The 15,333-nt window shown below is 37.8% G+C and overlaps 1 pseudogene; it reads right to left on the bottom strand.

Annotated features, from left to right (window-relative positions):
• Window positions 1-11,526: 11,526 nt before the first annotated feature.
• LOC116568193 lies at window positions 11,527-13,209 on the bottom strand (annotated as a pseudogene).
• Between the last annotated feature and the right edge of the window lie 2,124 nt (window positions 13,210-15,333).

Here is a 15,333-nt window from a genome sequence, read left to right as displayed (position 1 = left end):
TAGAACATGTATGTTGCTAGAGGCAAGGGAACTCCAAGCTCACTAAATTTAGAACTTGCTGTTAAATTTGGCGTCACTAATTTTCGGGTGATTCCAAATGCAACAAAATGCTTTCTTCCATAATGATATATATGTGTCTCTTTGCCTGAACTGCATGATGAGTATTAATTAAGGTACTTTTCTGCACAAACTTGTTCCTCAGGGAGGAAGTGAACACCCTCACAGTCATTTCAGTGTCCTGCAATTTAAAAAGGAAGTGATGAGCATAAGGGTCAACAATCTATTTTATTAGATTTAAATCTGTTTTTTCCTGTACTTAAGACCAAAAATTTTTCTCCTCCCCAGCCTTTCCCCCACCCCCTTAATCTAGCATAGCTGAAGTACAGAATAGCAGTTAAGTGCAGACTTGGGCCCAGCACTCCGGTTTCCATATCCTGCTTCCATCACTGCTAGCTGTGTGACCTTGGGAAGTCATTTAACCTCTCGCATTCCCAGTTTGTCACTCATTGAACAGGGATAATAATGGTACTTTCCTTGTAGGATTGGTGAAAGGATTACATGAGTTAATATATGCAAAGTGCTTTGAACAGCATTTGGCTCATAGAGAGCACCAAAATGCAATTTGCTATTATTACTATGATTGTAGTGCTTAGCTTTCTTCAGGAGGCATTTGTTCCAAAACTTGAGACACTTCAAGTTATGTTCTTAGGTAAGATATGGCTCACACTTTTAGTAAGAGAAAAACAATTACACTCTTGTCAATTGATATGAATTCAATTACATGAATCCATACAGTGGATATTATTTACTTAATACTATACCAGATTGCTGGAGATTAAAAAAAAAAAGGTGACATCATTCCTGCTTTCAAATAATTTACAGTCTAGTAGAACAGATAAAATATACACACAGGAAACAATTAGAGACCAATTCAGCAGTAACATCAGCCTCATTATCTCATCACCCAACTTCTAGTTATTGATCACTTACTCTTGCCGGACTCTATACTTGCTTTTTTACATACATTACCTCTGTGAATTCTTACACACCAGTCCTGCAATGAGATGTTATTTGTCCTATTTAACACATGAAGACATTGTTGTTCAGGGCAGTTCTATGTCTTATCCAGGGCCACACATGTAGTAATACTCTGCAGACAGCCATTAAACAATACAGTTTCAAATATTCTTCCTCCCCAGATATCTCAGCAGTGTTTTTTAAAAAATACTATTGATTTCGTTTTAAAGATGACTCCTGCTTTTTTGAGTGTTGTTGAGGAATCTTGAAGAATGTCAAGGACATGTAGCCTGTCCCTTTATAGAGACTTATTATAAAACTGAATTTAGTCAGCTTAAAAATAAGTAACATGAACTAACGCTATGGGCTACATGCTTTGGAAGTTAAAAATAAGATTGTGGAAGGTTGGGAAAAATTGATGGGCAGACTTTGTGAAGGTTTTCGTGATAATTTTTGTGATTATTTTAATTCAGCTCCATCGCTTTTTTTGTGTTCAAAGACCTGCTCTTGAAGATCAGACATAAATTTAAATATACCCCAAAGAGCCAGTAAATGTCACTCTGTTATCCCATGTGGATATATTTTGCTTTATACAATAGAGGTCTTTTTAAAATAAATTGAAACATGATCTCTTGGCATATAGTGGGTGCTTAATAAATAGTAGCTAATAAAAAGAATGGATGAATATATTTACATTGAATTTACATTCTAATTTCAGAGCTGCTTTATTTTCATTTCTGATTGATATTTAATTGGTTGTGGCCTTGCCACTCTAACTTTAATTATGTCTGTCCCAACAGACTCTATAGCAAGAAGTATTAAGTGATACACACTTAATACTGAGAACTGAATACTGAAAACTCAGTATTCAAATAAATCCAGAGTATATCCTTTCGAAAAATAAATACCTGTGTAAAAGACAAAACAAAACAAAACATACCTTGACTTGTCTAGTCTCTAGCTTCAGTGTTTTTATGAGTTGTATTTTCTTAATATCTGTTTTCTGGAATATTGGAGTAAGATTGAGCAAGCTTGCTATTAAAATGGGGAAAAATAGGCATATTTGTGTATGTGTAAGAGCACAATTTTTCAGCTGTAAAAGAGTATGTAGGGAGAAGATGTGATATTTAAAGGAATCTACAATGATTTTTGTAATGCTATTGAGAATTTCTTATGAAAAGGAAGCACAGTATTATCAATTGTGCCTTTAGCCCTGTGTTTCTCCAAGTGAGCTTTTAGACATATGCCCATGAGGATCACCTGGGACATCTATTAAAATGCCCCTTCTTGGCCCTATCCCAGATATATTGAATCAAAATTTCTGGGGTCAGGCCAGAAAACATATTTTTAACAAGCATGCCAGGATATTTTTATACACATTATGAGTAATAACCACTTCTTCAGTCCTAAAGAAGGCTGAAAAACAGATTAGCTGGACTCATTAAATTTTCTGAAACTGGTATTTGAATCATATGTTTAATAATATGAAATCTTTATTATACTATGTATCTATTTATCTGTCTACCTACCTATCTATCCATCATCTCCAGAGCATCAGAAATACCGCCTAACTAAAAAGTCAACACATTGACTGGAATATGGGATAGTCAGTGAAGAACGAAGAACCTAATTAGAATGAGGATGTACTGATTAACATTTATGTCTGGAATTCAGATATTGTCAAGTTTTGATTTGTGTATCTTTACCATAACCAGGATTAAACATGAGGGGGTGAGAAATTTAATTCTGGCAGGTGGCAGAATTAGTAGTCTCTAACTCCTATAAAAGCAGCTGTGTTTCTTTTTAAAAAATCTTCAAACGTATTTGGCTTCTGCTCAGTATGCGCATCATTATTATGTAACATTTTAAAGAATAAAAATGGTTGTAGTGGTACAAGTAAGGTTATAGGTCAGTGTCAGCATACAGTATTTTCTCTTATAAGGCCTGACTTGGTGATTTTGTTTTATTTTCAGTGACACTTAGGATGATTTTTGGCAACCTCTCAAAGAGAGACAATGATGCTATGTTTATGATGTTAATGTCATAAGTACCTGTTGGGTACTTATGTTGCATCAGGCTGTCTGCTTTGCATAGTTTGTCGTTAATGCTTATTTTTTTCAGTGGTTTCTGAATATCAGCTTCCAAGTACCTATTACTATTAGGACGTGCAGAAGAAGAGATGGCCATTTAGAGAGGTTAAAAAACTCATTCAATGTCACACATTCCTCAGAGGCAGAGTTGGGAAACAAATTCAGACATAGCTGAATCTAGAGTGTGGGAGCTTTAAAATGCATCCTGCCATGTCTGATAACCTACTCATAATTTGGTAACAGGACAGTGGCATGGGACTTTAATGAGCTAAAATAAAAAAAAACCTATCTCCCCTCCTGCTTAATCCCTTTGTCTGCTATTTTCATCTCATTAGTCTCATTGGCCAACCTGGAGAACTTGTCATATTTGACGTACATATTTGGAATCTAACATGCCTGGGGTTTGCAGATATGCAATGGTGCGTTTTTGTCATCTAGAACTATTTTAAGGAAGAATCGAATACTAGGGCATTGACATTCATCAGGGCAAACTAAGTAGACCATAAATGATTTTTGGATCTGGGGTAGACTCTGGAATCTGTTTATGCTACAAAAGTGCCTGAATTGTGGAAGGCTGAGTTTCATCAGAAGTTGTGACATAACGATTGTGGCACTGGGCCTAGTTCCTGTGTTGTTCCTGCCTTGGACAGTCTCAGTGTTATATTTCCTGTCAATGTTGAGAGGGGGAAAAAAAAATCTTTCTCAGGAGTGGAGTTTTCAACCAAGTATCTGAGTAATAATCCTGACATTTTTCCAACTGGAATGAAAAGCTGACTGAACTCCAAGGGAGTCAGAAGGCAATTTGAGGGAGAAAGGTTAGAGGAGAGGAGCAGAGAAAGTCATGATTTCTGGAACAGAAAGGGTAGGGATAGGCAAATTAGCATAACTCCACATTCTGATGAAAACCAGCTGAGTGTGTGACCTGGAATGGCATTCAGGATATGTACAATTGTGAATATAATTGAATAATTGAAAGAAGAATGATAAGTAAAATAATAGCCAATGAGTGAGCAAAATGGAACATAGAGCATGTAAAGGGATTGAAAACAACAACAACCAAACCAACCAACCAAACAAACAAAAACAACAGAACACCTCAGAAAAGTTCCAAAGGCAGATTTTTCTGAATTATGGCAATGCATCAAATGAGATAGAAGTTTTCGGTGGTTTATAATACAAAGTTTGTAGGGTTTGAACACTAACAGAAATTAAATGTCAGTAGCTTTCCAACACCATGTAACTGTTAAACCCAAGATGTCATTTCCTTGGACTAATTTCTATTCACCAGAGAATGTAAATTTCCTGTAATGACACTCAGCAAAGACAGGGTCTGTCCTTCGAAAGCTGATATGAGATTTTCATTGTAGCAGGCATTCCAGAGATGCAGACACATTTCTGTCAACTTTTTTGACTGGGTAGTGACTTGAGGTTCAGGACCACAGTATAACGGAAAGACCAGGCATGCCTTGTCCTGGAGGCTCCAGTAGACTTACTTATATCTTAGGGACCCTTTGAAACAGTAGCTACCAATGACTTTCTCCCATTACCCAAAGGGCTTGACCTGGAGGAACAGGGCTAATTTAACAGGAAGTTTTCCAGGAAAATAAGTTGTCTGGGGTCAGTCTTAGTGTGATTCTTTGGCCAACATTATCTTTACTTGTAAGTGAATTTGCAAACAAAGTCATGCGTGTGAAATGTTTTCATGGAGGAAAAAAGCCTGTTTTCTTTCTAAGTAAATTACTGTAGCTTGTTCTATAAATAGAATTTATGCTGTTTATGTACTAGAATTTATATTACATATGTACTTTCTAGAAAAATTGGCTAAAATGAGAAAAAAAACCTGAATCACCTATTAATATTTTTAAATTATGTATTGAGACTAGGTAAAGGACTGTATTTGACACTAGGAAGCAATTATCACAATAATCCGGGGAATTTGCCATTTGAAACACACTGAGATATCATAGATGCAACATGTTATGCTCCAAGATAGCTTAAATGTGTGCCAGGTCATCTGGATGATTAAATACACATTTCTTTAAGTTCTCACTCAAAAGCCTAGTACAGTAAAGGAATTATTAAAAAAGAAAAAGCACACATACACCTGAGAAAAATAACAGAAGAGAAGGCAACAGTATGAATTTTGGGAGAGAGAGGATTGAGGATTGAATCTGATTTAGGCCAAGGTGCAACAGAGGATACTGCAGAAAGGGGATTAAATTTCCTCTGCAGAACTGCAGAAAGGAGGCACTGGCCACCTCCGAAGACATGAAAGAGGCATGGCAATGAACATAAAGGGTCTGTGTATGGACAGTTGGGCTCCCTGGGTCACCTTCCCAACATGATCCCCTCAATAACCCTGATTCTTATGCTCTACACCCCTATCCCTTGCCCCCCCCCACATCTCCAGGCTAATCTGTAACTTTCATTCATGACTAGAGGTTCAACTTCTTTTGAAATTGGACTAGCATGTCTGATTTTAGGTACCGCAGACCCAATTGGAGGTAGGGTCAGTTTAATTGATGAAAATAGGATGAAAGATTGACATTTGCATATTAAACGGTGGGGTAGCCAGCTTGGGGCTCTGCTTTCCTGCACTTGCACACATACACTCTCTCTCTCTTTTTCTTATTTTCTCTCCCATTCTCTCATCTATTAGAATGCAGAGAGCCAGAAGGACAGCCCCCTTCCACTCCTATACCCAGGTAAAAGCCTGGAGAACTTTTCTTTGAAAAAGCAGAACGGCTCTAAAAGAATAAATAATAATCTTTAAATCTTGACATTGGTGGGATCTTCCACAAAAAAATGTAGCTTGTCACTCAAGGTTCAACACTTACCAAGACCCACCCTAACACATAGAACTTCTCATGAGTGTTTTAAATATCTGACTCTTAAACATATAAAAATGGACAGGGAAGGTCGCCAGTTAATGGAGGAAAGTCTCTGCCATGAAAGAGAAAAAAAAACAAAATAATCTGTAAAATGGAACTCTTAGGAAGCAGAGCCATAAGGGAAGCAGAAAATACTTGAACAAAGGCCCTGTCATAATATTCTTAGAACAAAAACCAAAGATACTGTATCTGTGAAACAAAATAGGATTCTAAAAATAAAGAAGCAATAAAAAGAAAGAGGCTTTAGATGTATAACATTCAAAATAAAAGTTCAGTAGATAGTTGAGTTTATCTCCCTGCAATTAGAATAAAAAGATAGATGGAAAATGGGGGGTGGGGGGTGGAAATAACTAAGAACATTAAAAGACCAATTTTAGAGATCCAACAATTAGTTCCAGAGAGAAACAAAAAACAGAGGGGAGGAAATTATCAAAGAAATTATACAAAGGTGGATTTCACTATTGTTAAAGAAAGGTCTCCATGTTCAAAGAGACTACCACGTGCTCCTAACAATGACCATGAATGAATTTATGAGGAAACAGATATTACTTATCATACAGTGTTTCTTTTGCTGCAAAGGCTAAAACAATAGTGACTGAAATAAGATGGAAATTTGTCACTCAAATATTAGTCAAAGCACAAGCTGCTTCATGGTATCGCGAACCCAAGCTGCTTTCCTCTTTTGCTCTTGCCATCCTTAAAATGTGGTTTCCTCTCTTGGTTTGATGGCTGCTTTAGCTCTCATTGTCACGTCTGTTTATAGCTAGCAGGAAGAAGAGAAAGGGGAAGTGAGGCCATTTGCCCGTCTTTTTTTTTCCAGGGCCCACTCTAGAGGCTGTATATAATTTCTGCTCATATCTGGTTGGCCCAGAGTTGGTCACATGGTCATCCCGCCCACAAGGGAAGCTGGGAATGACAGTCCTTAGTTTGGGCTGCCCTGTGCCTGGTTAAATCTTAGAGCTCAAACTACTGAAGGAAGAACAGAGACTGAAGTTAATTAAGGAGCAACTACAGCCTCTGCCACACCCAGAGATAAAGAAAAGAACTTAGAAACTCACACAGAGAAACAACAATGACAAGTAATGTGAAGGGTAAAGGAGAATATTACTTGGTTACTCATTAGCAGCACTTTAAGCTAGAAAATAATGGAGTGATTCATTTCATGTATAGAAGGGAAAGAATTTTCATCCTATATAAAAAGAAATAAACTAACAATCAGGTATGAGAGTTGGAATAAAGAAATTGTCAAACCTGCAAATTCTCGGAAACAAATTCTCTAAGAAATATACTAAAAGCTGTTTCAGCACAGTGATAGAAAAATTAAAAGAAAAAATGTCATAGGGTTTAGAAAACAGGAAAATCCAATACAGGAGAATCATGAAGTGAAAGCCCAGCTGAACAGGAGGCCTAGAGAGTAATGAGTCCAGATTGGAGCAAGACTGAGCATAGGATTTATTTTAAGCTTTAGATGTCTACAACTCAACATAATCGTGTAAAAGAAGTTTTCACTGCCTATGAGAATGGAGAGTTCCTAAGGCTGAGAGAGCCTTGAGCAAGGGAGAGATTTTGTGGGAATGAGACTGGAGATGGAACATGCTTAGGTCCTTCGGGGATCCAGGACTTCAGAGACGGGGATCGGAAGACAACAGCAAGGGAGAAAACTTAGCAGGATTGAGAGAAAAATCTAAAGTAGAAAGGTCTTGTTTGGAAATCTGGAAAGACATACAGGCACGTGAGAACAATAGAACAGTCAGAATTTTGTTTGTGTAGGCAAAGATAGGGCTTGGCTACCTCAAAATTTCCCTCCCACGGAGGGTAGAGTAGAACAGCACATAGTTTTCTATGCCATTCCTTTGAGGGGTGCTGAAAGTAGTGCTGGAGGGTGAATTTATCTGGATGGCTTGGCAAGGCAAGAATTGAAGTCCTTTGTGCTTCAGGGGGACTTCTCAGGCAGGGTCTTAACCAGGAATTACAGCCAGACCACAAAGTATCTCTTCAGATTTAGTCAGCAGGGAATGTGCTGAATTCCCAGGGTGTGTGGCTGCGTTCCCTTGCAATAATTATGGCAGTTACTTTTTTAGAGAGAAACAGACCTGAGCTGAGTTTGAGAGAATTATGTGTGTGTGTTTGTGTGTTTATGAGACTGTGTGTGTGTGTGTGTGTGTGTGTGTGTGTGTGAAAGAGAGAGAGAAATGACATTGAGGAATGACATATTGAAAAATGACAGAAATGGGAGGTGTGCTTTAACTTCTTTACCTTTGTATTTCTAGTGCCTGCCATAGTATCTGGACCATAAATATTTGTTAAGGAATGGTAAGGAACACAGAAAACAGGCTAAAGAGAAGGACCTAGAAAGAATACTAAAGATGAGAGAAAATAGTTGGGCAACATATCCAGTTTATGATATTTTCTGATTTTTTAAAATATTTTATTTATTTATTTGACAGACAGAGATCACAAATAGGCAGAGAGGCAGGCAGAGAGAGAGAGGGAGAAACAGGCTCCCTGCTGAGCAGAGAGCCCGATGCAGAGCTCGATCCCAAGACCCTGAGATCATGACCTGAGGTGAAGGCAGAGGCTTAACCCACTGAGCCACCCAGGCACCACCTGATTTTATTATTAACAATGTATTGTGATGTTGCATTTTTACAACATGAGGCATACATGGCAACATTGCTGTTTGATATTTGACCCAAGAACTAGATAAAATAAATCCAGGCTTACCTGGATTCAACTTTTAAGAAGGCGATTTCCCATTCCTGCTGTGTATATGCTAATTAGTTAAGAAAATGTTGTTTCTACTTGAATGTGGATTAATCATCTGTGAAAAATTACATAAATCATCCTTCATTGGGATTAAGGATGACAATACTAAAAGATAGAAGGAAAAATTTTGTTACAGGTGTGAAACATGGGTCCTAAAACCTAGGATATATGTCAGAAAAATACTGCATATAAAAATAAATAGTATTCTCCTGAAAGATTAAAGACACAAAGCAGCATTAGGATTGTTGATTGAAGCACACGTTTTAACAGTGAGGGTTTGGAGAGAATAGAATTTAAGCTAATAACTCAGTCTAGGCAATGATTTTAATCGTATATGCCAGAAATATAAGGAAAAATGTTATTACAGAATTTTTCTCTCAGTGGAGACTAAGGAACCCTAAGGATTTTATGAGAAGTCTACTTTATTGAGTGTTTTGTTGTTGTTGTTTTGTCTAAAGAGTCTGCAACTCCACCCCCATTGAGATTTGCTCATCAGTAGTTGTTAAGCCTTCAATATATTTTGACAATAGAACACAATAATAATTATTGTATTACATGTATTTGTAGCAGCCTCAACTATGATATACAGAAAATGGGGAAGAGAAGCAATCATTTTGTGCACTTTATTAACTCATTCATTATATGAGGTGACACTGGTTATATCAAGATTGTATAATAATAGTCTACTCTAAAGTAGGGTATTTTTTTCCCCATAAACCAGCATGAGTGTACCATGCCAGAGTAATATGAATGTGAAAGAATATCCATCATAGAATAATAAAGGAAGGATAAAATCATTTTACAAAATGAGACATAGAATTCATTTGCTCAAGTAGCTGCCAGTTGGTTGTCTGATAAAAGAGCTAATGCTTAAGAGTCAGGCTACAGACCTAGTAGTAATAGTTGAGATGGCATTTCCATCTTTGTGGGTGGTATGCCACAGGCACTACACTGTGTGTGCAGGAGTGGACTGCTGAATATATCAGCTCTGCCTGCAGTACAGGATTCTAACTCCAACAGCTTCACTGTGCAGGCTTGACTATTCCTAGCACTTTACCTCTCTAGGCTTTAATGAGCCATAGTTTCTTCATCTGTGAAATAAGGGGGTTGGGCAAAATCTTTTCCACTTTAAAAATATTATCCTGCTATGACTTGAACAAAGGAGAGACACAGTTAATAACCACAGCTCAAGGATTGACTATCTGCTGATCAATTTCAGGAACTCAATCTCTACCTACTAGGGAGTACTGTGGGAAATGCTTACAAATGATCGTGTAGAGGATGTCTGAGAAGGAAAAGGAGACTCAGTGTCACTGACTGCTGGGGAGTATTAGAATCTGTTGGTTAACTTTGGCAATGTTGTACTGTGAGGAGGTCATTTAGAAAGCTTTCCCTGGATTAAAAAGCAGGAGGCAGAGGATCTTGCAGCAGAGAAAGCAGAGTGAGGGGATGAGAAGCCAAGTGCAGAGTGTGTGTACGTGTTTGTACGTGTGTTTGAATGTGTGAATGCACATTCAGACAGCTCCCTTCCTCTGTACATGTGTGCATTCTCCACTGAGAGGTAGACATCTAGCTAAGCTGCAGTTCCTTTGCTTTCCCAGTAATGCTTGGCAGAAGTTTTACTTGAATACTAAAAGTTGAAAAAAGTTCAGGATTTTTTTTCTGGTGAAGCATAGATGCAGATAAAAGTTTCCTATTGATTTCAGACCATTGTTACAATTGCAGGATTTTAAAATCCTGGGTTTTAAGAATACACTGAAATCTGTCAGTCTTTAAAAAAAAAAATGTCTCTATGTCCTTTCTCCTGCATTGGGCAGGTTAAGTGTAAAGTTAAAATGATGATACAGAAAAAATATCTCTTAAAATAAATTATAATCTGCAACAATGGACTAAGTCAGATGGAAAATTTAACTCCTGAGCAATTAATTGGTCGGAGGTACAGTGAGCTAAAGATTATGCAAGTTTGAAGGAAGAGTTATGGAGTTTGAGTTATTAACACAGATTTTGTATCACATAGATATAGTTTGAATTCTCTCCCTATCCCTTTACCAACTGTTTGACTTTAGGCTATTGATGTTTTTAAGCCAAAAATTTCCCATATGAGAAAAGAGGATTATATTTCCTGTCTCATAGTGTTGTGAAAAATGAAAAGATTATGTATGGAATGCACTTAACCCAGTGCCTGGCACATAATAAGTGGTTGATAAATGGTCATTACAATCTTTTTTTTTAACACTCGTTCTCATACAGTAGGTGCTCAAGAAGCATTTGTTTAATGAATGTTTCCTGTAGTCACAGATTAATGAAATAAAAAAGTCATGTTTGTTATTGGCATGGTTAATTGCAACTTCATAAAAATTATTAGTCCCTTACCAGTCCAGCAAAGAACATAGCACCTCATGCCTTCTTCTGTTGTGTCTTCTGGGGATAGACACACACCACACCTCATGAAATGGCTTTGAGTTGTGGGAAGGAAAATTAGAGGCATACCTCCAAGATTTTGCAGATTTAGTTCCAGATTACTGCAATAAAGTGAATATTGCAATCAAGTGAGTCAAATGAGTTTTTTGGTTTCCTAGTGCATATAAAAGTTATGTTTACATTATACTGTAGTTTATTAAGAGTACAGTAGCATTATGTCTAAAGCAGCAATGTACATACCTTAACTAAACAGTGCTTTATTACTTAAAAATGCTAATCATCATCGAAGCCTTTAGGGAGTCACGATCTTTTTGTGAGGTTGTTTGCCTCAGTGTTGATGGCTACTGACTGATGAGGATGGTGGTTGCTGAAGGTTGGGGTGGCTGTGACAATTTCTTAGGATAAGGTAGCAATGACATTTTTCATGTCAATTGATTATTTCTTTCACCAACATTTTTTTTTCCTCCTCCAGCATGTGATGCTGTTTGATAACATTTACCCACAGCAGAACTTCTTTCTGAATTGGAGTCAATCTTCTCAAACCCTGCTGCTGCTTTATTAACTAAGTTTATGTGATATTCTAAATCCTCTGTTTTCATTTCAACAGTCTTTGCAGCATCTTCGCTAGGAGTAGATTCATCTCAAGATACCAGTTTGTTTGCTCATTCCTAAGAAGCAACTCCTCACCCATGAATGTTTGATCATGAGAATGCCACTGTTCAGTCACATCTTCAGGCTCCGCTCCTAATTCTAGTTCCTTTGCTGCTTCTACCACCTCTGCAGTTACTGCCGCCAGTGAAGTGTTGGACCCTTCCAAGTCATCCATGAGGGTTAGAATCAACTTCTTCACTTCCTGTTAATATTGATATTTTGACCACTTCTTGTGAATCCCAAATGTTCTTAACAGCATCTAGAATGGAAATCCTTTCCAGAAGGGTTGACTTTGCCCAGATCCAGCAGAAGAATCACTATCTATGGCAGCTATAGCCTTAAGAAATGTATTTCTTAAATAATAAGACTTTAAAGTCAAAATGAATCCTTGATTCCTGGGCTGCAGAATGGAGGTTGTGTTAGCAGAGATGAAAACAACATGGATCTTGTGGTACATCTCTACCAGAGCTCTAGGTTCATTGTCAATGAGCAGTAATATTTTGAAAGGAATCTTCTTCTGAGCAGTAGTTCTCAACAGTAGGCTTAAAATATTTATTAAAACATGTTATAAACAGATGTACTGTCATCCAGGCTTTGTTGCTCCATTTCTAGATCACTGGCAGAGTAGATTTAGCATCGTTCTTAAGAGTTCTAGGATTTTCAGACTGGTACATGAGCATTGGCTTCAACTTGAAATCATCAGCTGCATTGCCCTAAGAGGAGAGTCAAGTTGTCCTATGAAGCTTTGAAGCCAGCATTGACTTCTCCTGTCTAGGTATGAGAAGTCTTTCTTCTTCCAGTATAAGCCTATTTAGTCTACATTGAAAAGCTGTTGTTTAGTGTTGCTACCCTCCTTAATTATTTTAGATAAATATCCTGGATAGCTTGCTGCAGCTTCTCTATCAGAATTTGCTGCTTTACTTTGCACTTTTATGTTATGGAGAAGACTTCTTTCCTTAAATCCCATGAGTCAACCTGTGCTAGCTTCCAATTTTTCTCCTGTAGCTTCCTTACCTCTCTCAGCTCTCATAGAATTGAAGAGGGTTAGAGGGTTTGGGACTTGCTCTGGATTAGGCTTTGGCTTAAGGGGATGCTGTGGCTGGTTTGCTCTATCCAGACCACCAAAATTTTCTTCATATCAGCAATAAGACTGTTTTGCTTTGTCATTCATGTGTTCACTGAAGTAGCACTTTTAATTTCCTTCAAGAACTTTTCTTTTGCATTTATAACTTGGCTAGCTGATGCCAGAGGCCTAGCTTTCAGCCTGCTTTGGCTTTAGACATGCCTTCCTCATTCAGCTTAATCATTTCTGGCTTCTGATTTAAAGTAAGAAACATGTGACTCCTCCTTTCACTTAAACACTTAGAGGCCATTGTTGAGTTATTAATTGGCCTAATTTCAATATTGTTGTGTCTCAGGAAATAGAAGACCCAAAGAGAGGGAGAAAAATAGGGAAACAGCTGGTCAATGGAATAGTCATAGCACACACGGTATTTATCAATTAAGTTTGCTGTCTTATATGGCACAGTTGTGGTGCCCCAAAACAATTACAGTAGTAATATCAAAGATCATTGATCACAGATACACATAGCAAATATAATAATAATGAAAAAGTTTGAAATAGTATGAGAATTACTAAAGTGTGACCCAGAGACACAAAGCAAGCATATCTGTTGGGAAAGCGTTGCTGATAGACTTGCTAGATGCAGGATTGCCACGAACCTTCCATTTGCAAAAAATGCAATATCAGCAAAGCACAAAAGAAACAGAATAATAAAGTGAAGCACAGTAAAATGAGGTTTGCTTCTACAAGAAGAGTTCAGGGTGTGGAGAGTTTGACAGAGAGCAGGACTAGTGGGAGGTGGACAGTAAGAGAGGGAGGCTTCTCTTAGGTAAGAGCGGGAAGCAGTGGAGGTAGAGGCTTAAGAGAATGTGAACATGACCAGTCACACAACACTAGCTCAAGACACATTCTTTTTCTTCTTTCTCTCCTTCCTCCTTCCCTTCCATCCCCTTTTTCTTGTCTCCCTCCCTCCCCCATTCCGTCTCCTGCCTCGCTTCTCCTCCCCTATCCCCTCCCTACCTTTCCTTCTCTCCCTTCCTTCTTCCTTTTCATGACCTTCCATTTTCCTTATGCCTGTTCTCAGCGAGTGATTTTATTTGGGAAGTGACAAGCCAAACAGTTTGACTATGCCTTATGTTGGGCTAGGTGTTTTGGGGATGTTGGTGTACTTTCGAAATGCTTTCGGCGGCTCCTGGGTGGCTCAGTCGTTAGGTGTCTGCCTTGGGCTCAGGTAATGATCCCAGGATCCTGGGATCCAGCCCCACATCAGGCTCCTTTCTCAGTGGGGAGTCTGCTTCTCCCTCTCCTACTCCCCTGCTTATATTCCCTCTCTTGCTGTCTCTCTCTATGTCAAATAAACAAAATCTTAAAAAACAAAAAACAAAACTGCTTTCTGGGAACCTCAGGTTACTACAAGATGCTTCTATAGAGTTTCAAGTTTAATTCAACTAAAAATTATATTTCATTATTTTAAAAGCTGTAATCAAAACCAAAGCGAAAACTTAAAGCTGAAACAACAGACTCTACAATGTATCTGCCAATTTTTAGCACTTTAGAGACTATGAAACATATCAGGTACACAGGGTTTATTTTGTTTTCATGCAGATTTTAAGCTATGGTTCCTTTTGCTTATTTATGCATATATTTGTCCTCCCTACAAGTGTGTACTTTAGTAGGAAGGAAGGAGCTTTTCTCTGGTCTTTCCTTGAATTCAAGCCTGTACATATCTGCCCATGTCAAATGGTACAAATGAGCTCACTAGTTCAGCACGTGTGTACTGTGCTCCAGTAAATGCCAAGCAGGGCTCAGGCACATCTGCTCGCTCATGCTCTCATCATGGCTTATTAGACAATTGTGCAGTAACAGGTGAACTCTACACACTGCGTCATGGCCCTACTTTCCAAATGAAGTGTCAGATGTTACTTGCCTAAATTAAATATACACATAAGTGTAACTGTGAAAATTGAGGTGGGATAATTGCTGTTCAAACTAGAAATCAATCACTAATTAAAAACAGGAAGTTTCAAAGAAAATAGAATTTCCTGGCTAATACTATGAAAATTATAAGGATAACATGACACAAGTTAAGTTACATCAGCCCCAAATACAGTGTCCTCTACACAAAGTCTTCATTGTGTTCGTGAAATTAAAATTTGCAAAGTTCTTTGTTCTGTGAATTCTGATGTGTTCTTAAGTTCTGAAATGAAAGATTGACTAAAAAATAAGTCTCCCAGCATCTTTTAGTACAGTTTGAGCCACCAGTTAATGTTATTGAAAAAGTACACTTAAAAATGTAAATCTGTCAGTAAAAATGTATTTACAGCACCATTTGAAGTTATCATGTAAGTAAAGGAAAAAGCACAAAGTATCAGGAAAAGACTCACTCAATCCTATGCTATTGATTTTGCTACAGTCATGGTAAATGAGCAAGAAA

This window comes from Mustela erminea, chromosome 10 (assembly GCF_009829155.1).
Source record: "Mustela erminea isolate mMusErm1 chromosome 10, mMusErm1.Pri, whole genome shotgun sequence".
Taxonomy (NCBI): domain Eukaryota; kingdom Metazoa; phylum Chordata; class Mammalia; order Carnivora; family Mustelidae; genus Mustela; species Mustela erminea.
Note: the sequence above shows the minus strand (reverse complement) of the source record. Positions and strands in the feature narration are given on the sequence as shown.